This window comes from Eretmochelys imbricata, chromosome 14 (assembly GCF_965152235.1).
Source record: "Eretmochelys imbricata isolate rEreImb1 chromosome 14, rEreImb1.hap1, whole genome shotgun sequence".
NCBI classification, from domain to species: Eukaryota; Metazoa; Chordata; order Testudines; family Cheloniidae; genus Eretmochelys; species Eretmochelys imbricata.
The window spans coordinates 43,153,474-43,177,686 of NC_135585.1; the positions used below are offsets into that span (position 1 = coordinate 43,153,474).

At 56.1% G+C, this 24,213-nt stretch overlaps 1 pseudogene; it reads left to right on the forward strand.

The window, feature by feature from the left end:
• The first annotated feature begins 712 nt into the window (after nucleotides 1-712).
• LOC144274087 (von Willebrand factor A domain-containing protein 5A-like) lies at nucleotides 713-23,332 on the forward strand (annotated as a pseudogene).
• The last annotated feature ends 881 nt before the right edge of the window (nucleotides 23,333-24,213 follow it).

Below are 24,213 nucleotides of genomic sequence, written 5' to 3' on the forward strand. Positions count from 1 at the left end.
CAGTCCACTTTGGCATGGACTTAATTGAGGCAGGACTGGCCCCTAAAGCAGAAGCTACTCCCCATAATAGTGTAATACATGTGCGAAGAGAATCAGGATCTGTGACTTTATGGCCCTCAACTCAGTGAGAGATTCATGATAACATCGTTAGGCTTGGCAACATGGACACCCCATTCTAAGTGATAGGTCAGAGCTCCTAATGTAAATGAGCTGCAAGGATGAGAGCATGTGTGTTTGTGGCTAGAATACAGAAATTGTGACTTATTGCAGTTCAGAGCCAGTGGGCAGATTCTGTACGCCTTAGGGTGAAAATCGTCCTTTGCAGAGAAGTACTTACCTTACACCTAACCCTCACAGAATCACTTAAGGAGGTCTTCAGTAGTGCAGCGGCTGAATTCGATTCCTCATCTCAGCATGGGACACAGGACCAAAGACATAGGTTGACAGAAATCTACAGCTGATATAGTGAGTTGATGACCTGTATGATATGAATTAGTAAGTCTTTGCTCACATTGTGGTGGAGAAATATCAACATTGCATTTGTCACCAGTTTGCACCCTGTTGTTGGAGTCTAAGGAAAGCATCTGTAACAGTGACCAGTGCCTGGTGTTGGAAGAGTCCTACACATGGGTCTAGTCTGGTGAAGAAATGTGGACAGGCCAAGGTAATACTTATGCTAAGCTCACTGGCTTCAGCCAAGTTTTTGCTCGACATGAGTGTTGCTTGCGAAATTCGTCCGAGTGGAGAGACTTCTTTAAAGAATGCTTACAGCGGCTGGGTAAGACAAAGGTGTTTTGTACTGTGTTGAAGGACATAGATAAAAGGAATTTAATCAGTACAATACATAAAAGGTATTGCCAAAACGTCCCTGTATTGTGAAAAACAGAAAAGTCCCTATATTTGAGTGATACGATCCAAGTAAATAAACCAATTGGAAAAGGGACACGATGACATAAAAGTAGCCTGGACAGAAAAAGTTTTGTAAACTGAAGCCTGCACATGTATATACTATGGGTTAAGTAAGACACAATGCTTAATGTTGATTGGATGGTCAGATAACGTGTAAAGGTATAAATATGCTAGAGTGTAAGGGAATAGTCAGACCCTCATAGGAAAAATCGACAGTGACTACGCCCCCAAGAGAAGGTAATTGGGCAATATCTTTTTCTGTATATCTGTCATTCATTGCTTTACCATGCATTACCAGCAGGAGAGTGAGTTTGTGTGTGTATGGGGGTGGGTTTTTGGAGGGGGGTGAGGGAGTGAGAGAACCTGGATTTGTGCAGGAAATGGCCTAACTTCATTATCATGCACATTGTGTAAAGAGTTGTCACTTTGGATGGGCTATCACCAGCAGGAGAGTGAATTTGTGTGGGGGGGTGGAGGGTGAGAAAACCTGGATTTGTGCTGGAAATGGCCTAACCTGAAGATTACTTTAGATAAGCTATTACCAGCAGGACAGTGGGGTGGGAGGAGGTATTGTTTCATATTCTCTGTGTATATATAAAGTCTGCTGCAGTTTCCACGGTATGCATCTGATGAAGTGAGCTGTAGCTCACGAAAGCTCATGCTCAAATAAATTGGTTAGTCTCTAAGGTGCCACAAGTACTCCTTTTCTTATTGCTTTTATGGTAATTGTAACGTGCAGGGCCTTGCTTTTGGTTCAAAGAAAGGTTTGAATGAATAAACCTGACTGTCTCAGTCTCGAGTGTATGGTAATCCTCACCAAATTCTCATACTTCAGAAAGAGCTGTAAGAGGCCACATGCAGAAGCAGTTATGGGAACAGCCTGCCCATACTGGAAGTTTCTTCTGTTAGTACAAGCAAAAGTGAACAAGAACAAATGTAATGCATGATAGCAACTGCGAGCTGAACAGAAATTTCAGCCACCCACGGGATCATAAACTGTTCCTCAGAAAGTACCTCATGTGTGACTTTTTCATAAGACCTCAGAAAGGATGTAAACATTCTGTGGAGAACTAATCATAAGGGAGTTTGCAAACATACAAAATAACTCTTCCTCTCCCAAAGACCTTGTATTTTCCATCAATATCTGAAGCAACCACCAAACTTGATCTGAGGTTAGAAAATTATTTTAACTTTGTTAAAAGGGTATTATCTAGACCATCCCTGACAGTTTTCAGAGTAACAGCCGTGTTAGTCTGTATTCACAAAAAGAAAAGGAGTACTTGTGGCACCTGACAGTGTTTGTCTAACCTGCTCTTAAAAATCTCCAAAGATAGGGATTCCATAACTTCCCTAGACAATTTATTCTAGTGCTTAACTACGCTGACAATTTAGAAGTTTTTCCTAATGTCCAACCTAAACTGCCCTTGTTGCAATTTAAGCCCGTTACTTGTTGTTCTACTTCACAGGTTAATGAGAACAATTTACCTCCCTCCTCCTTGTAACAACCTTTCATGTACTTGAAAACTGTTATCATGTCCCCTCTCAGTCTTCTCGTCTCCAGACTAAACAAGCCCTTTCCCTCCTCCCCCCCCGCCCCAATCTTCCCTCATAGCTCATGTTTTCTAGACCTTTAATCATTTTTGTTGTTCTTCTCTGGACTTTCTCCAATTTGTCCACATATTTTGGCCAGCACTAGGAACCTGGTATTTTTTTCTGAAGGTGTTTTAGAAACTCGGCATATTACAGTTTTGCTGTATTTGTGGGGCTTGCTGTCTGTTGCTTAGCACAGGTGTCTAGGAGTGAGGGTACCTGGATTCTGTGCCGAGCTCTTTTAGGGATGTGTAGAATAGCTGTTGTATCAAAGGACCAGGAATCAGTACACTTGGGTTCTATTCCCATTCTTTGAGGGGAGTTAGGATCGTGGTTGGAGCAGAGCGGGGGCTGAGAATCAGGGCTCCTGGGTTCTATTAACGGTTCTGGTTGAGAAGTATGTTCCACTGACTAAACGGAGAGAAGAATTGCAGACTCCTGGCACAGCTGGTCAAAAATGTTTGAAATTCACAGTTTTGAGGAAATTCTTCATCAGAATTTAAAATTCTGATAAAAAAGGGATGCATTTTTTGTGATTTTGTTTAGGAAAATTGCTTCCTTTGTTCTTTGGTCCTCTCTGGCCCTGAGCTTTGCTGTAATTGGCGCATTGCATGGCCTTGCACACCTCAGTCTCAATTGGTCAAAGGAGGTTGCAACTGACTCATTTTCAACCACCCAAAATGAATGCAGGTTTATATATGTAAATGGTTATTTATGCTCCAAAATTGAGTAGCTGTCCTCTTAACTGCAACTTTGTATAACATCCCCACTCCAACTTGGGACTTCAGCAGGCTTAGAACCTGAGACTTTCTGCACAAAAAGAATTAAATGTCCTCTTGCATTGTAGGAAGGAAATTGACAGGTACAAATCTCATGTGTTCAGTATTGACCTAAGTCTGCTCCCACTGACTCAATGACAATAATCCTATTGACTTCCTTCCTCGGGAGCAGAAATAGGCCTATACTGAGAACTTTTGAAAAGCTCACCCTATTTAGCAGGGATTTTCAAAAGAGACGATGGGGTTTTGTTCACTTCTAAAGGAATCTCAGATTGTGCTGAATGCCTAACACCCATAGGTCTCATTTGAAAATGATTTGGCTCCTGAATCCTGAAGAATTTACAGGAAAAATGTTGTTTCTTCTGTTGACATTTTTCAGAGTTTTGTCAAAAGGACAACTCCCATTCCCGCCCCCCCACACACACACATCCAGAAAACAACTTTTTATTTGAACATTTTCAATTTAAAACAACAAAAATATCAATTAAAATAAAATCAATCTTGGGCTTTGGATGCTGACCGTGGAAAAAACATGTTTCATTGACAAAAACTAAAAATTGTGTTTTTCAAGGAACACCTGAAAATGGAATTTCTATCCGGAAAGTTTCTTTTTGGTCCAAAAGCCACTTTCCACTGGAAAAAAAGTTTCCACAGGAAAATTTAGGACAAGCTTAAATTCACCCTGTGAGCAGGAAGGCTCCAGAAATGTAATAGCAATAGGATATTTTCAGCCTTAAACCATTATTTCCTGCCTCTTTTAATTATCTGCTCTTTCTGTGCATCAAAATCATCTGTAACCCACAAAGCCACGGTTCTGTTTAATCAGTTTAATTTCATGTCTTCATTTGTTTTGGCAGGTAAAGCTGACCGCACTGGAAAAGGGCTATCACACCAGTGTGAAGGAATTTATTCTCCTGGGATTCCCTGGGACCCAATATTTGCAGATCTCGCTCTTTGTGCTCTTCCTTGTCACAGGAAATGTGGCGATCATAGTCCTAGTGGCAACCAGCCGTCCCCTTCGCACCCCAATGTACTTCCTTCTCTGCAATTTCTCCTTCCCGCAGGTATGGCAGACCACAGCTTGTATCCCAAAGACGCTTGCCAACCTTGTGTCCCAAAGCAAATCCATCTTCTTCGTCAGCTGTGTCCTACGGATGTATTTTGTTTTCTCCCTAGGATGCACAGAGATTTTCTCTTGGCTGTCATGGCCTACGATTGCTATTTGGCTATATGCTATCCTTTGCTCTACAGCTCCATCCTGAACAGCACCTTGACTGCTCAGCTGGCTGTTGGGCTCTTGGTTGTGTGGTTTCCTGGCTATTTCTGTCCCAGCATTTCTGATCACCAGGTTGTCCTTCTGTGCCCTAGTGTCATCCATCACTTTTCTGGGGACCTAGCACCGTGGATAGTTCTTTCCTGCACAGATACCTACCTTATTGATCTGGTGGCCTTTATCATCTCCTTCATCGTCATCCTGGGCTCCTGTGTCATAACCCTGCTCTCCTACCTTTACATCATCTCCACTGTACTGACAATCCCATCAGATAAGGAATGGAGAAGGGCCTTTTTAACTTGCTTTTCCCATCTCACAGTTGTGATTATCTGGTACGGTTCGACCATTTTCCTACATGTCAACCCTTCCATGCAGAACTCATTGGAATTGACCAAAATAGTCACCGTCTTGAATACTATTGTCACAGCCCTGTTGAACCCTTTCATCTACACACTGAGGAACCCAGAGGTAAAAGAAGCCCTGAAACATGTATTCAGGGAAGCGATGTTTTTCAAAATGTGCTGGAGGTCATTGGCTGTCACAGAAAATGTGGTGAAAGAAAAATGAGTCTGCACATGAAAGATATACCAAAGTTGATAGGGTATTGAAAAAACAACAACAATCCCTGAGGGCCAGAAGTCTAAAGATAATTAGCTGCCCAACTCCAATGGAAATCAGTGTGAGTTAGGTGACTAAATACCTTTAACAATCTGGTCCTTAGTGTCTCACATCCTTGAACATTTACAGCCAGATTGTTAAATGTATTTAGGTGCCTAATGGGATTTTCTATGAGTTTTAAGGGCCTAGATACTTTTTAAAACCCCATTAAGCACCTAAATACCTTTCAAAATCCAGCCCTTATGCATTGTTATCCTCTTACTTTGTATTTAATTTAAAATGAAACAAATTGCACATGTGCCAATTATTTATTTCTATTAAAGCCTGGCCTGTGGAGAGGATAGAGATATCGACAGGCTTGGCAGAATTCAATTTTTAATTTTTATAATTTTGACAGAGAATATCAAGGTTTATTTGTGAGCATTTTTTAAAAAAATATTGTCTATTTGTATTTTCACACTTGTGGGAAATTACTGTGGCATGTCAGACAACAAGGTGGGTCAAAGAATAATTATTTAACGACAACTGGTTTTTTGGACCTTTTTTTTTTTTGGGCGGTTGACGTTCTGCGTGGCGAAACTGGCATTTCCCGACATTTACTGATAAAAATTTAACCCTTCCAAACCAAGGTAAGATAAACCCACAGGAACCTCAAATCAAGACCCCAGTGGATTTTGAAGGGGATTCAGAATAAAGTTCCGGTTCCAGTTCCAGACTGGGTAAAAACCCAGATGGGTATTTTTGTAGGCTTCTTTTTTTCTTTGTTTTTAGTACACGGGCATTCCAAAATTTTGGAAAGATTGATTTCGCACGGATTCTGCTGGTTTGGACTGAAAATATGTGAGAATAGCTTACAAAATTTTGATGATGTCAAAACTGAATCCAGAATCTTAGTCCTGATTCACCTTTAAAATCACAGTGTGAGTGGAGGGGGATCCCCACCCCCCACTCCCTGATACCCCCTCACCCTCGCTGCGAGCATCTCAGCAAGGAGAGGAGACGTCATTAGAAATCATGAGATTGGCTTTAAATAATAAATGTTGGGTTCTTTTGATTTGCTGTCTGGTTTTTGAGTCTGTAGGGTGCACTTCATGTTTTTATGCTTTTCTCTGTAACCATGAGTGTGCCCTGGTGGCAAGAGGACTGGACTGCGACTAGGAGAATGAAGTGAGCTGTAGCTCACGAAAGCTTATGCTCAAATAAATTGGTTAGTCTCTAAGGTGCCACAAGTCCTCCTTTTCTTAGTTCTATTCCTGGCTCTGCCATTGGCTTGGTGGATGACTTTGGACAAGTAATGGTGTTAGGGGGCTGTATAGTCTGCAGTCAATCAGGAAGTGAATGGGTGGGTGGGTGTGTGGGCAGGGGGAAATGGGAACTGTGGATGGGGAAATTGGAATCATGTTTGGCTAACGGCAGGAATGGAAGAGGGAGACAGGTCTAAGGCTCTTTGGTATCAGAGCTGGGAAGAGGGACACTAAGGAAGGAAACTGGAATCATGCTTGCTGGAACTTCACCCCAATAAACATCGAATTGTTTGCACCTTTGGACTTCGGGTATTGTTGCTCTCTGTTCATGTGAGAAGGACCAGGGAAGTAAGTGGGTGAAGGAATAAGCCCCCTAACAAATGGCTTCTCTCTGTGCCTCAGTTTCCACATCTGTAAAATGGGGATAATGATTCTCACCTCCTTTATATAGTGCTTTGTGATCTATGGGTGAAAAGAACTACCGAAGAGAGAGGGATAATGATTATGTAAAAGAAAATATGAAAGCTGATCTGTTGATTCAAGCAGTTGAGATTTGAAGAAAAACAACAAATATTGTGAGACAGACATTAAAAATCATAAGAAGATCCTAGCCACACTGACGTCAACGACAGAACTTAATTTCAGTGGGGCCAGGATTTCACCTTACATTGTCCAGAATTTTATCTTAACCCAACATTCAAACCCTTTGAGGCTTGCCTGCTGTCTTGGCCAGACCTTCAACTGCCAATTTACAGTAGATTAGCATCCAGTCTACCAAATGTACTTAAAACATAAGGATCTGTTATGTACAATTAATATCGCTTCATAAAATAACATGGAACTGGTTAAGATTTTGTGCCATCTGATTTACCTAATATTCACATAAAGATCATTGTAAGTGGTCACTCACTGATTCACATAAGCAGTGTCCATGTTTCCATTGAATCTTGAGCCCATTGAGTTTCATGAGTGTAAATTCTAACGTTTCCATGCACTCACAGGTGTTAGAATCATGAAATGCCACCGAAATGTGGTGCTTTTGTGGATAGCTATCACTTTGGGCCTGGTGGAGGCTGTTTCAAAATGTTAAAGGTTATGAAAGTGATATGTACAAGGAAGATTATGTCCCCAAATCATTCTCAACCAATTTAGTTTATTCTGTGAATTCTACTTTTGTGAGACACTATGCACTTGATTAGTCTGAATATATTTATTGTTGGAATACCTAGGTAGTACGATAAATTAGATTAGATAGATAGATGTGTCTGGGGACACAGAGAGAGATATTTTTTGTTAACTGTGATCTCCATACAGTTAATACACCTTCATTTCCCCTGATACTTGAATAGAATTTTACTGGTAGCTTTGGTTTCTCTTGGCAAACATGGATGTTTCAAATGGAATTTCTAGATTGTGCTTCACTGGACCATCGGAGCACCTGAAACAATTCAGGAAATATCCTTTGATGGTTCACAAGGATAAAAGAATAATTCAAGTTACTGATTTCACAACATACTCAACTCAGTGTACAGTGATAGCAAGACACAGAAACACAGCAATTAATGTGAATGAGGGACCTGATCACCTCATACGATATGATTTTTATTGTGAGCTTTTTGTCTAATATGCAGTATAAATCCCAGGCTCATGGTTTGAGGATCTGAGTATTTAAATTAAAGACTTATTTATCCTTCCTATGGAGTTATTATCAAGTTGGGATACAAGCTTGGGTACTGATGTTACAAAGGGACATTGGACCAAATTCACATCTGGTGTAACTCACTTGACTTTGGAGAATTTGCCCTAGTGTCTCACAGGAACAGAGTGGTGGACAAAAATCTCCTTCAACATGAGCCCTATGTAAATACAAAAGAGGGATACACATTACACTTTAAAGTAAGAGGACTGCAGTTACAGTGCAATGGCCCTCTGAGCTGAGCGGTGACTGCGCCTAAGGCTGTGACTTCCTCTGCCTCCATCAGAGGGGAAGGGCCCGTCCCCCTCCCTGCATCCAGACGGGGCGGTGGCTGAGCTGAGAACCCAGCTCCCACCCCAGAGCAACCAGCTCAGGATGGCACGAACTCTCCTTCTGCTTGTGCTGGGTAAGTGACCTCCCTCGGCCCGCATCCCTCTGTCTGTCTGTCTGGAGATCCCCCCGTCCAGCATCCCTCCATCCCTCTGCACCCCCATCCCCTCCCTGGAGCTCTCACCCCTTCTCTTCTCTTCCCTTCTCTCTCCAGATTCTCCCCAGGCCGGAGTCCCCCGCAGGTAACAACCTCTTCTCTCCTTGCTGAGAGACTCGCAGCGAGGGTGAGGGGGTATCAGGGAGTGGGGGGTGGGGATCCCCCTCCTCTCACACTGTGATGTTTGGAACTGCAAGGAAGGGGGGATCCCTGGGTGCCCCCTGTGTCATCCCCTGGGTGGGTCAGGCTGCCCCGTTCACAGGTGCCTCCTATGAACCTACCCCAGAAGCAGCTACGGTCCAGAGCCACTTCCGTGGGGGTGAAAGAGCGACCCCAGCTGATGCCTGCTTGTGGGGTCCATTTGGTGGGTCCCAGCTCAGGCCGTAGGGGAGAAGATGCCCCCATCCCCCTGGGCACTACCTCATTGGCAGCCTCAGCAGAGAGAGCGAGGTCTGGAGGGGCCATGGAGACTGACCTCCTACCTCCCCATTACAATGAGTCCCCCCAGGCCAGAGACCCATGGGTATGGGGCTGTGTGTGGAGGGGGGGGCTCTCTCTGCCCCAGCTCTGGGCTCCCACCCACAGAGGACTCAGGGCTGGGGGCGCAGATCCAGCACCATCCAGCGGGACATTAAAAGAAGGCTCTGCAGAGACCCCAGAGGAAACGCAGTGGGTGGAAAAACTCCCCACTCCCTTCCCCACATGCCGCAGAGCTTCCTCATGCTCTTGGATGCCTTCTCACTACTGAGAGACCGGTGTGAGGGTCGACTGATGGGTTCTCCCCCGTTTCCACCACTGCCCCCTGGATGGAGAGTGTGGGGTGAATACCCTGATGGGAAAGGGGTATCTTGGAGTTGAAACATTTGCATCCACAATCCTCCCCGCTTTTTGCACCATAAAGAGGCAGGAAGGAGCAAGGGGCAGTTTGGAGACCCCCTCTCCCCAGCCCCAGTTCAATGCGGGGACATAGCAGGATGTGTGGAGCGAAGAGTTTGCAGACAGTCCCTGGCTCCCGGCTGGGGGGGCGTTGAACTGTGCAGACGGTCCCTGGGTTCTAGAAGCTGGGGACGGGGAGCTAGCAGACGCTCCCTGGCTGGGTTGGGTGGGGGGGTGAGGCGTTTGCAGACGCTCCCTGGCTGGGTTGGGTGGGGGGGTGAGGCGTTTGCAGACGCTCCCTGGCGGGGGGCGGGGCTCGCGGGGACACTCTCCCTCCCAGCCTGGCTCAGGGCCTCGCTGCTCATGGACCGAGCGAGAAGGTACCGGGGGTGCAGATCGGGCTCCAGTCGAGCCCCCTCCCCTGGGGGGCCTGGCCCCCCCTTCCCCTCCGTATCCAGGGCCCCCCACCTCCTGGTCTGGGCCCATCCCCCGACTCAGGGCTTCGCCCCTGCAGAGTCTCCCCGCCCGGGGTGTAGGGCCCTGCGTGCCGGGGCGGGTTTGGGGGTGTTTGGAGGGAGGTGACCCCGAAACGTTTCTGCTCCGCCCCCCCCCCCCTTTCCGCGCTTCTCCCTGCGTGGGTTTCCCAGGGGCCATCCCCGTGGCGCCCGGCCGGTGTGACGACACAAATCTCAGCCCTCCTCTTTTGCACCGGGGGGCACCGGCCCTCCCCTGCTCCCCACAGGCTCCTGGGGTCCGCTGGGTCCCATGAGGGGTCGGAGCTCCCCACCCCCGCCCACCCCGCCCTGCGGCTCCGCCGCACCCCAAGAAGCAGCTGCTGCAGCAGGAGCCGCCGCCTGTGAATCGGCCGAAGTTTCACGCCGACTCCCTTCCTCCGGGCGGGGAATTAGGCATCAGAGTTCAATGCCTGGAACAGCCAACCCGCCCCCGCGCCCCGCTGGAGCCCTGCCCTGGCCTCAGCCCTTTCCCAGCCTAGGGAGCGCAGCCCAGAGAGGCGGTAAATACCTGCGGGGGGAACGTGGCCTGTCCTGTGGCTGGGAGTTGCAGGCAGATGAATTCAGGCGAGGAGGGAGGCTCACCTGTCTGGCGGGGAGGGGGGGGAATTAGCTGCTGGCCCAACCCCCTGGGGGCTTGGGTGGATTCTCCATCCTGGGCCATGTGTGAAGCCGGGCGGGAGGTTTGTCTAGAAATCTGCCTACGTTCCCCCCCCCCCCGACCCCCCAGGTGATCCCAGTCTCCCCGTCCCACCTTCCAGCTGGGAATTCTCCAGGGGGCTGGAGTGGTGGCGAGCAGAAACGAGGCTCGGAGAGTGGGGTTGGGAGCCCCTCTCGCTCACGGCAGCTCTGGCGTTCCTTGCCCCCATCCCACCCTCAGCTCCCCGCTCCTCCGCAGAGACTCCCTGCTCAACTCAGAGCCAGATTTCTGCTGCGGGAGAAATCAACCGGCTGCCGCCCTTTTACCCCGTCGAAAGGCAGCAAATCCAAGGCCCAGGCCGAACGGCTCCGGGGCGTGGAGCAAGAACGCCGGGAGCCCCTGGGCACGGCCAAGGGCTGGATTTCACCCTCGTTGGGGCGGAGGGTCTATGGCAACTGCTCCAGCCTGGGGTGAAAGCTGAGTAAATAGCAGGGCCGTGTCCCTGCCAAGAATGGCCAGGAGCTGGAGCCTGCTCCACAAACCTCTGCTTCTCTGCAGGGCGACAGTGGGGAGAAGGGCCTAGCCGGGTTAACAACCCCCCAGTGACCGAGCCGAGTCCCCTGCAACCCCTGTCGCTGTTCCAGGGGCCCCCCCAGGGGCTGGGGATAAAACCCAGCAGTCCTGGCTCCCAGCTCCCTCATTCTAACGCACGAGTCCCCCATCCCCCTTCATTCCGTCTGTCCGTCTGACCCCTGCACCTCTCCTTCCTTCCATCTGTCCATCCATCCCCATACACCCCCCTATGTTTCTCTCTCCATCCCCCAACTGCCAGCTGTACCCCAGTCCCTGCCTGCCCCTTCCTGCGGGGGGCTGGCGCAGTTGGGGCAGAGCCGTGACTCTGATCTCAGGAGCTTGGGCCTGTGGGACTCCCTGCCACAGGACCTGGCTGAGCAGAGGGGTGGGGCTGGGGTCTCAGAGCCATCGCCGAGTGTGTGTGTGTGGGGGGGAGTGTCAAGGCACCCTGTGCTCATCAGTTTCCATGGGAACCCCGTATCTCACCCCCCGCCCTTCCCCTCACACAGATCCCCGACCCCGGAGCCGAGATGATGAGTTGCAGCCTCCTGACCAGCTCCAAGGAGCCGGGTGAGTCAGGGCTGCGGGGGACGGGGGACGGTGCCATGAGGGGGAGGGTTGCCCCATGGCTGACGTGGCTCCTCCCCCCGGTGCCCGTGGGGGGCCTGTGGCTGATGTCCCCCTCCCCCCAGTGCCCCTACACCACAGCTCAGTGTCGGTGTTGATCCGAGGCTTTGTGGCGGACATGGGCTGCCAGTTGCTCTGCAGGAACGAGGAGCCGGGGCCCGTGGAGTCTGTGTTCAAATTCCCCGTGGACGCCGAGGCGGCTGTCGATGCCTTCTAGGCCCGGCTGCAGGGGGCCTGGATCTAGGCCCAGCTCCAGGAGAAGAGACAGGTGCTGGGGGCGGGGGTCCTGGGGGAGAGAGAGGAGGGGACCGGGCTGGGGGGATCTCGGGGTAACCCCATCTCTCCCAGCAGGTGCATGAGCTGTACAGGGATGTGCTGGTCAGGGGGGGCAGGGGATCTTGGGGGACAGGGATCTCAGGGTGACCCTGTCTCTCCCGGCAGGCACAGGAGCTGTACGGGGACGGAGCCACCCGCTACGTGCTGCCGACCATGCTACACCCTCGCTACATGCCCCACAGTGAGACCCACAGATCCCCCTGCGCCTCTGCTACATGCCCCACTGTGAGACCCACATATCCCCCTGTCCCCACTCCGCGCCCTCCGGTGAGACCCACAGATCCCCTACCCCCATCACAGTGACACCAACAGACCCCCCCCCCCCCGCACATGCCCCATGGTGAGACCCACAGATCCCCCCATACTCCCCTGTACCCCAGCTGTGTGCTTCCAGCCATGCTGCACCCCTTTTACATGCCCCATGTTGAGACCAGACCTTTAGGTGCCCTAGATCCCGCATAGCTCCCTGTACCACATAGCCCCCAGAACCCCAGCTACACACCCCACTGTGAGTGACCCCGCAGCCTGTACCCCCTGAAACCTCCATAGCCCCTTCTACATACCCCACAGTGAAAGACCCATATAGCCCCCATAATGCCCCATAGGCCACTACTGTCTTCCCTGAGGTAAGTGTGCCCCACCCCCCCCAGGGTCTGCAGTCCCCGTCCCAGGGTATATGACCCACCCTAGCCATCTCGAAATCCCCTGATATCCAAGCCCAATACCCCCCCAATAACTCAAACCCCCCATCTTCCCCCCACTCTCCCAGCCCCCTGGCCCTCACCCCTGTGTCTCTCTCTGCAGGGTGGGATGGGGAGAACATCACCCAGGAGGTCCCACGGGTCCTCCAGGGGGAGCTGCCCTACACCCTGAGCCGAAGCGCCATGCTGCAGTCGCCCCACGGCATCGACCACGTGCTCTCCAACTGCCCCCTCACCCCCCTGAGCTATACAGCCGGGAACCTAACCACTGCCCAGGTAAGGGCTCACCTGGACACCTGGGTCCCAGCCATCCCTGCTGGGAGGAGGGTGCTGGGGGTGGGGTAGGGTTCTGGGCTGAGGGGTGGGTTCCAGGGAACGGGGCTGTGGGTGGGGGGAAGGTCCCGGGGGTGAGAGATGTGGTGTAGGGCGCGGGGTGGGTCCCGAAAGGGGGAGCATGGGCCAGACTCTTTGGGTGATTGAGGGGGTGGGGGATCGAGTGACAGCAACGGATCTGGGGAATTTCCCAGAAATTTCCCCTCCACCTAACCCGGGGGGCCCAGCCAGCGTTCCCAGGGTCTGCCCCTCACCCCGTCTCCATTGGGGGGTGCCGAGCCGGGCGCGAGATCCAGCGGGACCCTGCCCCCCCCCCCCCCGGAATCGTGTGGAGGTGACTGTGTGTCTGTCGCCCCCCAGGTGTCACTGGCCCAGGCCCCCCCGTGGGACAGGGAGTTGGAGCTGCTGGTGTATTACACGGAGCCACCCAAACCCGGCGCGGTGCTGGAGGCCGGGCTGCCCGGAGCCGAGCCAGGTGCGGGAGGGGATCCTAAACCCTACTACCCCTGGGCGGGGGCGCAGAGGGGGATCCATAGGGTGGGAATCTGGGGAGGGTGAGGTAGGTGCTGAGCGGTGACATAGGATCGGGGGGGGCATGGTGCAATGAGGGGGATGATGGGGGAATGGGGAGTCCTAGGGCTGCTGTGGGTGGGTGCTGGGGGAATCGGGAGGCAGGCGAGGGTGGGGGGACAGGAACAGGGGGTCTTGGCAGAGCTGGTGTTGGCAGGGCGAGGTGTCTGGGAGCAGGCGGGCACTGGGGAGCACTGCAGGTTTGGGAGGCATGGGGGAGAACTGGGGATGGGAGAGCAGGCACTGGGGGGCTGGGTACGGGGGTGGGGGGGATTTAAGGGGAGAGGGGGTGGGGGAGGGACAGAGCAGTGGGGGTGGGTCTCTGGGGACAGTCATGGGGCTCTGAGGGGGTGGCTCATGGGCTCGACCCTATGCCCACCCTATTAGGGGGCTGGCCCCCATCTCCCCGCAGGCTCCCTGATGGGCGACCCGGCCGTGATGATGACCCTGCTGCCCAGAGTGCCCGAGGTGGTGCCGGCCCAGAGCCAGCCGGGGAGTTTGTCCTCCTGCTGGGCCGCTCCGGCAGCACGGCCTGCCCCATGGACGCAGAGACCTGTCCCGCCAGGGCATCAGCAGCACCAAGGGACGGCCAGGCGGGAGGCTGCGCTAGATGGGGCCGTGCCGGGGGAGCAGCCCAGGCTGGCTGGGCCCGTGGGGCTGACTCTCCATCCGTCTGTCTGTCCCCAGGAGACCCTGGTCCTCCTGTTGAAGAGTTTGCCCCTGGGCTGTTATTTCAACATCTATGGCTTTGGGTCTGAATTCGAGTCCTTCTACCCGTGAGTCCGAAGAGCAGGGAGGGGGCTGTCTGGGTTAGGGGGCAAGGCTGGTTAGCTGACAGAGGGTGTCTCTTGGTCAGGGGTCAGGGTGTGTCTGTAGGTTGGGGTCAGGGCATGTCTGTTTGTTGGGGGCAGGGGGTGTCGGTGGGTTGGGGACAGGGCTGGTTAGGGGGCAGGACATGTCTGTTTGTTGGGGGAAGGGCTGGTTAGGGGGCAGGGGGTGTCTGGGGCTTGGGGCAGGGCTGGTTAGGGGGTGTCAGTGGGTTGGGGGTCAGGGCATGTCTGTTGGGGACAGGGCTGGTTAGGGGGCAGGGCATGTCTGTCTGTTGGGGGAAGGGCTGGTTAGGGGGCAGGGGGTGTCTGGGGCTTGGGGCAGGGCTGGTTAGGGGGTGTCAGTGGGTTGCGGGTCAGGGCATGTCTGTTGGGGGCAGGGCTGGTTGGGGGACAGGGGTGTCGGTGGGTGAGGGGGCAGGGCTGGTTAGGGGACAGGGGTGTCGGTAGGTGAGGGGGCAGGGCTGGCTGGGGGACAGGGGTGTCGGTGGGTGAGGGGGCAGGGCTGGTTAGGGGACAGGGGTGTCGGTGGGTGAGGGGGCAGGGCTGGTTAGGGGGCAGGGTGTGTCTGTGGGTTGGGGGTCAGGGCATGTCTGTTTGTTGGGGGCAGGGCTGGTTGGGGGACAGGGGTGTCGGTGGGTGAGGGGGCAGGGCTGGTTGGGGGACAGGGGTGTCGGTGGGTGAGGGGGCAGGGCTGGTTAGGGGACGGGGTGTGTCTGTGGGTTGGGAGTCAGGGCAGGGCTGGTTAGGGGACAGGGGTGTCGGTGGGTGAGGGGGCAGGGCTGGTTAGGGGACAGGGGTGTCGGTAGGTGAGGGGGCAGGGCTGGTTAGGGGGCAGGGTGTGTCTGTGGGTTGGGGGTCAGGGCATGTCTGTTTGTTGGGGGCAGGGCTGGTTGGGGGACAGGGGTGTCGGTGGGTTGGGGGCAGGGCTGGTGAGGGGACGGGGTGTGTCTGTGGGTTGGGAGTCAGGGCAGGGCTGGTTGGGGGACAGGGGTGTCGGTGGGTGAGGGGGCAGGGCTGGTTGGGGGACAGGGGTGTCGGTGGGTTGGGGGCAGGGCTGGTTGGGGGACAGGGGTGTCGGTGGGTGAGGGGCAGGGCTGGTTGGGGGACAGGGGTGTCGGTGGGTTGGGGGCAGGGCTGGTTGGGGGACGGGTGTCGGTAGGTGAGGGGGCAGAGCTGGCTGGGGGACAGGGGTGTCGGTGGGTGAGGGGGCAGGGCTGGCTGGGGGACAGGGTGTGTCGGTGGGTTGGGGGCAGGGCTGGTTGGGGGACAGGGGTGTCGGTGGGTTGGGGGCAGGGCTGGTTGGGGGACGGGTGTCGGTAGGTGAGGGGGCAGAGCTGGCTGGGGGACAGGGGTGTCGGTGGGTGAGGGGGCAGGGCTGGTTAGGGGGCAGGGTGTGTCGGTGGGTTGGGGGCAGGGCTGGTTGGGGGACAGGGGTGTCGGTGGGTGAGGGGGCAGGGCTGGTTGGGGGACAGGTGTCGGTGGGTTGGGGGCAGGGCTGGTTGGGGGACAGGGGTGTCGGTGGGTGAGGGGGCAGGGCTGGTTAGGGGGCAGGGTGTGTCTGTGGGTTGGGGGTCAGGGCATGTCTGTTTGTTGGGGGCAGGGCTGGTTGGGGGACAGGGGTGTCGGTGGGTTGGGGGCAGGGCTGGTTGGGGGACAGGGGTGTCGGTGGGTGAGGGGGCAGGGCTGGCTGGGGGCAGGGTGTCCCTGGCTCCGGCTGTCCCAGCCCCAGACCTGTCGGCGCCCCCCGCAGGCAGAGCGTGGAGAATACCCAGCAGACCAAGGCCGAGTCCCTGCAGCGCCTCCAGCTGCTCCAGGCTAACCTGGGGGGCACCGAGATCTTGGAGCCGCTACGAGCCGTTTACCGCAGCCCCTGCCGGGACGGGCACCCACGCCAGGTGCCGGAGCCCTGGGGCCAGCCGGAGGGGCATCCTGGGGCGGGCCTGGAGAGTGATTGTGGGGCCGAGGGGTGATGTGGGGGGTCTCAGAGAGGGATGCGGGCCTGCGGGGACAGACTCACAGACTTTCAGGACAGAAGGGACCGTCCTGATCATCTCATCAGGCCCCAGCTCCTCACTCCCCCCGGGGACAGCCCCACCCCTCAGGCTGAGTCACCGGCACCCCCAAACCCTGAGTTACAGGCTTCAGATCACAGCGACTCCCCCCAGTTGCTCCGGTTCAAACCAGTGAGTGCCCCAGGCTGCTGAGGGAGACCAACCCCCTTGGGTCTCTGCCAGTCTGAGCCAGGGGAAAATCCCTTCCCCACCCCAAACGTGGGGGTCAGCTTGCCCGGAGGATGGGGGCAAGACCCCCCCCCCAGCCAGCCCCCTGGGAAGGATTCTCTGCAATAACTCTGAGCGCCCCCCCACTCCCAGTGCCCCGCTGCCGCCCATGGGGTGTTTGCTCCCAGCTGTCGCTGTGGGCCATACGCCATTACAGGCCCCTCTTTGCCCACCTTCCCCCCCACACTCCCCTCAGAGGCTGTTCAAGGGGGAGACCCTGGGAGAGGGGATCGGAGAGGGGCTGGGGGCCCTGGGGGGCAGCCGAGCGGGGCTAAGGGGTTGCTCGGAGTGGGCCTGGGGCTCTGGGCCAGATGGGGGGCCACTGCCCCTGGGGGTGTGAGCAGGGCGTGGCACGTAGCAACCCGGGGGGGGAGGTACCTCTGTGTAGAGCTGGGAGGGGCAGCGCTTTGTGCTCTGCCCAGCTCTGGGGGGTGCCCTGCAGCCGGGAGGGGCAGGGAGGTCACTGGTGGGGGGTCAGGAGGGAGCTCCTGGAAAAGTGGCCACAGCAGTCGGTGGGTTCTTGTCTCCAGGGGCCGGTGAACAGGTGATGGTTTGGGGTCATGCCTCGGGGTTGGGGGTCACAGAGATAGGGGAGGTCAGCAGTCCCCGTCTGTCAGCCCCTCAGGGGAGATCTCTGGGAGGGGAGGGATGGGGCTGGGGGTCTCTGGGAAGGTCAGTGGGGCAGACTCCCCAAGGGGCTGCTCCCGTTCCCAACAGGAAGGGGGTGTCTCTGAGGGGGTTGGGGTCCCTGGCTCTGACAGCGTCTCTCCCCCCCTCAGCTGTTCGTGTTTACGGATGGGGAGGTAGAGAACAACCAGGACATAATCGCAGAGAACCCACAGGTAACTGGGGGTGCCTAACCCCCCCCAGCCCTGCCCCCATTAGCATTGCCATAATGTGGACCCCCACCACCATAGTGCCCAACATCTGCCCAACCCTTTGCCTCACCCTGCCTTCCAGCCCCACGAGCATGGGGAGTCCCCCCCCCCCCCCAGTCCAGCCAGCCCTACTGGCCCCCCTCCAACTGCCCTGCCCCCACCCAGCACTGGATGGGCCCCACCAGCTCTGCCCCTCCCCCTCCGGTCTCTGCCCCCCCCCCTCTCCCCCAGGTGCTTTTCCTTCGGCATTGGGGACAGAGCCTCCACGGCTCTGATCAAAGACATTGCTCGGGCAGTCGGGGGCAGCGCCAAGTTCATCACCGGACAGGACCGCATGCAGCCCAAGGTGAGAACCCAGCAATCCTGGCTCCCAGCTCCCCCACTCTAGCCTACTAGACCCCACTCCCCTCCAGAGCTGGTGACAGGACCCAGGTGTCCTGGCCCACGTGTGTGCCGGTTCCCCACCAGGTGCCGCAGTCTCTGAAGTGGGCCCTGCAGCTGGCAGTGACCGGGATCTCACTGAGCTGGGATCTGCCCCCTGGGATCCAGGCGGAGCTGCTGCACTGGGACCCCGAGGTGATCTTTGCTGGGCAACGGTGCCTTGTCTACGCCCAGCTCCGCGGGCAGCCCCAGGTGGGAGAGCGAGGTCCCCCGAACTGGGGTGCCCCCAGGGCTCGGGGTCAGTGACTGAGGCAGGAGCCCCACAGTCCCCTCCTGGGCGATAACTCTGGCCTCTAATGATGGCCATTGGCTGGAGCTCCCCGAGCTACCCCAGCCCCATTGTTCTGAATGGGGAGAGTTCACTCTGACCCCTAACGATGGCCATTGGGCCAGGGATCTCTGTGTTACCGCAGCCCCATTGATCTGTGTTGGAATTGATAAATCTGACCCCTAATGATGGCCATTGGGCGGCAGGTCTCTGTACCAGCCTGGCTGCATTGATCTCAGGGCAGGTCTACACTATAAGTTTTCATTGGTGCAGCTGCACCGCTGTAGCACGTCTGGTGAAGACGCTCTAAGCCGACGGGAGAAGCTTTCTTGCCAACGTAGCACCGTCTGCACGGGGGGCTAAGGTCCGTGTAACTACGCCACTCGTGGGTGTGGATTTTTCATGCCCCTGAGCGATGTAGTTCTACCAAGGTATGTAGTGTAGACGAGACCTCGGTGGGGATCGATAACTCTGATCTCTAATGATAGCCACTGGGCTGGAAGTCTCTGAGCTGCCCCAGCCCCATTGAGCAAAATGGGGATTGTTATCTCTGGACCCTAATGACGGCCATTGGGCTTACTAAGCCAGCCCCCCAAGAGGTGTTCATTGGGTGTATTTGCCCCCTTTGTTCTGTAAGCTGGATCTGAGGGGTCCCAGGGCATCTTCTCCCCCCTTGCATTCTACCTCTGACCACCTTTCTTTCCCCACAGCCCCCAGACATTCCCATGGGGAGCATCACCCTGCAGTATCACATCCAGGACCAGACCTACTAGGAGACGCCGCAGTTCTCCCTGCAGCCACAGGATGGAGACAGGTGATAGCAATGCTCCTCTGGCTCCCATCCCCCACCCCAGGCAGCTGGGTCCTGCCCCCCCACGTCCTCACCCCAGCAGAACAGAGACAGGATGGGACCAGCCCCCCTTCTGTGACCACTAGACCCCACTCCCTTCCCGGGGCCAGGATAGAACCCAGGAGTCCTGGCACCCACCCACCTCCATCCCACTAGACCCTGCTCCCCTCTCCGTAGCGGCTAGAACCCAGGCGTCCAGGGCTGACCCTGTGAATCTCTCTCCCTGGCACAGGCTGCCCGTTCATCGGCTGGCCGCCAAGTCGCTGCTGCTGGAGCTGGAGCGGGCCGTGGGCGCGGGGTCGGAGGGGGACGTGCGCCGGGCACTGGAGGCCAGCCTGAGCTCGAGAGTCGTCTGCTCCCTCACGGCCTACGTGGGGGTGGACATGGAGCGGGGGCAGCTGGTGAGGTGGGATGTCCCGCTGGCAGGTAACCCCCAAAGCAGCTGGGGCTCCTGGCGCCAGGGGAGGACTCAGCATGTGGGGGGAACTCGGGTGGGAGGGGGAACCTGGCACTGGGGGCGGTATGGGGAGGTGGGGGTAACCTGGCGCCAGGGAGGGATCCCAGCACAGGGGGATCCCAGTGTAAGAGGGGGGGACCCAGAAGGGGCATGCAGGTGGCATCATGTTTATGGGGTAATGTCCCTTTGCCCCTCTCCCTGCCCCCCTGACTCCCGGGGGCTGTGCTGCCCCCTCCCTGCTCCAGGGTGACGGCGACCCCAATCCCCATACCTCCGGGGCATGGGGAGAGCAGGGGCACTAGCATGGTGAGACGGGGAGTAGCACCGCCCCCCACCCCAGCCGGAAGAGAGGGGTCTGTGCCAGACAGACAGACACAAGTAGACAGGCATGCGGATACCCAGAGTCAGACAGGGACAGAGACCGAGAATCAGCCGACAGACCCAGACGGGGACAGGACGGAGAGACGCAGAGAGAGAAACAGACCCAGTCAGACAGACAGACCGACCCGGGCAGATGCAGGGACAGGAGGGGCGGGCACATTGCTGTCATGAGCAGACCTGGCTAGTAGGGGCCTCTCGCCCCCCAGCATTGTGCCCTCATCCATGGAGTGCAGTACCCATCCCTGCATCCCCTGGGGCTGGAGGAAGCGTCCTGGCTGGGGGGAGAAGAATGGGGCTGTGGGGACTGGATCTGGGGGTCACAGCCAGGGGGGAAGGGGCAAGAGCTGGGAGATCCTGGCTGTGATGGAGCTGCAGGGAGAGGAGGATGGGGCTGGGTGTGGGGGGGTCCCAGCTCGGGGAAAGGGGCTGGGGGGTATGGAGGAAGGGTCCCAGCGGTGCGTTGGCTCTAAGTGTCTGGGGGGGGACGGAATTTTCTTCCCTCCCTTTGCTTCTCTGGGTCTGTTTTTGTGTCCGTCTGTCTCTGTGTCTGTCCATCTACTCGCTAAATTTCTATTTCATCATGGACTATATGGAGGTGATAGACTGCGTCTCCATAGACCCCATCTGCGAGCGGCCGGCGAGTGGAGTGCGCCTGGACGAACCGAACCAGCGCAGCGTCTTCGGGCGCTTGTCCCGTGACTTGGCTGCGGCACGTGAGTACCTCTGCCCCGCATGCCTGCAGCTCCCAAAGTCCAGCGCCGGCCATCTCCTCCCTCGCAAGCGCCTGTCCTGGCTCCGTGGCCTCCCAAAGCTCAGCCGGGGGGGCCCAACACAAGGGCAGACAGTCCTGCAATCAGGGGGCCCCACCGGAGACGGCACCCCAGAACGGTGAAGGGGGCTGGGAGTCAGGACTCCGGGGGTGGGCCAACGCCAGGGTGACGCTTCATCGGGTTAGAGACCCATGTGCCCTGAAGGTCACGGAGCTGTGCAAGTCTTTAAAAACGACATAGAAAACGAAGGAAATTCCTGGGTGAAAAACCTTTGTGTCGCTGAGGGAGGGGGATTTCTTGGCTGTTTTTTTTAGTGTCGTGAAGCAAATTATCTCGAAAGAAAATGACTAAAAAAATAAGAAAACCCCCAAGCAAAAAACTCTGTGAAGGTGGAATTTGGGGTGTGAGTTTGTGTCAGTGAGCTAAGGGGGTGTGTGTGGGGCAGAGATCAATAGTTTTTCGTAACAGGAATGTCTCTGGGCAGTTTTCTCTGAAATAAAGCCAGAGGGAAATTCCCAGGCAAAAAAACCTTGTGAAGCTGGGTCTGAGCTTGGAGGTTTGTACAGGCGAGTTCAGGGGCAAAAGTCTTTCTTGGCACCTTCTGGTTTATAAACGAAGAAACCCACGAAAGGCAAAAATTTTAAAGTTACCTTTAAACCTGCATTTGGAGAGTCTGGAAATACAAAGTGACTGTAGCCCAGATAACTTTAACTCTGCCCCGTAACCCTGGCCCATGCATGGCTATAATATCATATAAACTCTGTAACATCCCATCCCCCGCTACCCCTTTAGACTCTCGTGTCTCTCTCCGGCCATAGGTCTGTATCGCAGGTTGTAGTGGGGGATAGTCCCAGGGACAGACTGTGTTTGAGAAACACCGTGGGGTTGTGGAATTAATGCCTGGGCAGGAACAGTCACAGGGAGTTGGGTGCCCATCTCGGATTGAAAGTTAATTGTCATCCCATGGGTGCAAGAAGGGGCGGAGTTAAGGATGACTGTGGTGGGGTTAAGGGTGCAGAAGAGCAGGTTAAGGACACCCATAGAGGGACAGAGTTAAGGCCACACAGAGGGTGACTGTTAAGGCTGTTGGCTGTCCCCCAGCCTGGACAGACCATGTCGCTGTTCTGTACCCACAACCCTGCGCCAGCCCCATCTCCCTGTGTCTCTCCCCAGAGCGGGCACCGGAGGAGTCTCCCTTGCTGAGGCTGGTGTCTCTGCAAAATGCCGACGTCTTGTGGAACCTGGACCCCTGGCTGGCTGCTGTGCTGGGGGTGAGCGAGACCGACGCCAGGGGGAGGATACCCAGTGAGGTGAACGGGGTTGCAGAGGAGAGGGGAGAGATCTGGGGCAGGTGCCATTGATTGGACCTGTTCTCTGCTCCCAGATGAGATTGGGGGAGACCCATTCGGGGGGGGAGTCTGAGGGTGACTGGATTAAAGGACCCCTGAACCTGGAGCCCAGTGGGCGATACAGGCCCAGATCGGGGGGGCTGGGAACCCTCTAATGGGGTCGGAGCATTGGATCGAGGGGGCCCAGGGCCAGATGGAGGCGCCCAAGTTGGGCCCTGTCTCAGGCCATCTCTCTACTCCCTGGACATGGCACTGGGCATCTGGGTAGAGGGTCCATGGTGCTGGAGCGGGGGCCATAGGAACCCTCCGAGTCGGGGTGGGGGGATGGGGTAGGGGGTCCCTAGGGAAGGGGGAGGGCTGGATGAGGGATGGAGGTCAGGGGAGGGGGCCAGGCTGGGCGCTGACTCAGGCTGTCTCTATCCTGCCCCCCACAGGACGTGACCCCCAGCATCTGGGCCACGGTGCTGGCCATGGTCTGGCTACACGACTGGGCCGTGGGGTAGCGTGATGAGTCGAGCTGCTGGAGGCCAAGGCTGTGGTCTGGGTGCAGGACTGAGCAGGTGAGAGGGGGCCTGGTGGGTGGGGGGCAGGGACAGTGTCCAAGGTCTCAACCCTGAGAGTCCCTGCCCCATGGGGCCCCTGAGCCTGGGCCCCAGGAACCTCCATCCTCATTGCCCAGAGCCATGAGCCTTCCCCCCATGTCCTATAGCCCAGCCCCCTTCAGGGCCCTGAGAGCCTGTGCCCCATGGGTCCCCATTCCTGAGATTCCTGCCCCCCAGGGCCCCACAGCCCAGCCCTCGAGAGCCCCATCCCAATCCCAGCACCCTTCCGGGGTTTCCATGCCCCGCCCCCCAGCACCTTTACTTCCCAGCTTCCCAACCCCCACACCAGTCCCCCACGTGCTGTGAGCTCTGTTCCTTTTGCCCCCAGGCCCTCCCCTCGTTCCCCGGGCTGGTGTCTCTCCAGTGCCCCCCTCTCATTTCAGGGGCCTGGCTGAGCGAGTGCCTGGAAGCCACCAACGCCCTGCTGGGCTGCAGCGTTGGCCCTGCCATCTTCGGGCTCTGAGCCCCCTCCAGGATCCCCGCACCCACTCCCCAAACTACCCTGGGCGTCCAACTGGGAGCCCGAGGGCCAGCAGGGGACACTGGGTGCAGACCCACCTGGGCGGCCTGTGCCCAGCCCGGAGCAAACCCCCAGCTGGGATCCCATCTCTGCCACCAGTTCGGATGCATCTGCCTCCCACTGGCTGAAGACGAGCGATGGCTGCCCCCCAGCTCCACCCCACTCTGACCCACTCTTGAGTAACCCCCACGCTGCTCACAGCCGCCGTCTCCTCTCTGCATTGTGGGGGAGTCCTCGGGATCGCCTGCATCAATGTCACACATCTCTTCACTTTTTACAAACGACTGAGGGGTCCCTCTGTAAACAGCCCCCGGCCCCCACCCCAGAGGTGGCTGCACTGACCTCGCCCTGCATGAGCCATCCAATGTCAACCTAGTCCCATCTGCACGGAGTTCAGCTACTGGACAGCCAGCCAGACCAACAGGATCTTTCCTTGTCCAAACACAACCTCACTTTGTCATAATGGCAGTTTTCTCTTCGCTGGACAATCCTGAACGCAAACATGAGCACAGTGATTGGCTTAATTCTTCATTTCCTCTCTGTCTAGGTCCAGACTAGAGCTGGTCAGTCATTTTCCAGCTGAACAGTGCTGTGTTGGCAAGTGCAATTCCGTGGTGAAGGCTGAAAGGTGGAATCAGGCAGCAGATGGAGGAAGCTTGCCCCGTGCTGCGTGTTGTGAATCCCTCCCTGTTCACCAGCTGCTGAATTCTCTACCACAGGAAGAAATGCTTCAAAACCTGACCGTCCATCTCGACGGTTAATGCTCACGCTGTGTCCATCCTGGGCAGCACCGGGCCCTTCTCAAGACATCCTGGGACTCAAGC